Genomic DNA, 1042 nt, shown 5'->3' with positions numbered 1-1042 from the left:
GGGGGGGAGAAAATGTACTCGGGCTCAGTCAGGGAGCGGAAAGAGCGAAGAAAAGAAAGAAGGAAAGAAAAAAGAAATGAAGGAAGGATGGAAGACAGGAAGAAAGGGAGGAAGATAGAAAGATAAAAAGAAAAATAGAAAGAAAGAAAATAGAAAAAAAGGAAAGAAATGAAGGAAGGACGGAAGGAAGGGAGGAAGAAAGAAAGATAGATAGAAAGTAAGAAAGAAAGAAAGAAAGAAAGAAAGAAAGAAAGAAAGAAAGAAAGAAAGAAAGAAAGAAAAAAAGAAAGAAAGAAAGAGCAGCACCCAAAGAAAGAGGTGGAACATAACGAAAAAATCCCAGTGGGTGGTTGGCAGATGCTCTGGTGTGATTTGTTCCTTCTGTCCTATCAAACATCCATCATCTATAATATAATAATATCTCCCCTCCTCCTTTTTTGTGTTTATTATAGTCTTGTAACACCTCAAATCTTCGGCACTTATATGACCTAAAAGTGTCGCAAGTGCCGTATTACTCTTTCTAAAACAAAACATTTCTTTGTCTCTCCTCCTTCTTTATTTGTGTTTGTTGCTTTTTTAGAGCACCTCTAATCTTCTTAGTGGGTGCGGGTGGTTGGCGAGTGCTCTGGTGTGGTTTGCTCCTTCTTTCCCATTAAACGTCCATCATCCATATTATCTCTTTTCTTTCTTTTTTGTGTTTGTTACTGTCTTGTAACACCTCTTATCTTCACCGCTTACATGACCTAAATGTGTTGCAAGTGTCGTATTACTTTTACCAAAAAAAATACATTTCTTTGTCTCTCCTCCTTTTTAAAAATTAATTTGTTATTGTTACTTTCTTAGAAAACCTTTAATCTTCCTCAGGTATTGACCCAATTATGTTGCAAGTGCCGTAAAACTCCCGCTAGAACAAACAGTCCCAGGTGAAAACAGGCCCTGCGATATTTGGGTCCCTGGGTCAGATTCGGACTATTCAGAACTCTCTCTCTCTCTCTCTCTCTCTCTCTCTCTCTCTCTCTTGTTTCTGGCCATCAGTCTTGAT

The sequence above is a fragment of the Aplysia californica genome, unplaced genomic scaffold, assembly GCF_000002075.1.
Source record: "Aplysia californica isolate F4 #8 unplaced genomic scaffold, AplCal3.0 scaffold00598, whole genome shotgun sequence".
In the NCBI taxonomy this organism is placed as follows: Eukaryota; Metazoa; Mollusca; class Gastropoda; order Aplysiida; family Aplysiidae; genus Aplysia; species Aplysia californica.
Note: the sequence above shows the minus strand (reverse complement) of the source record.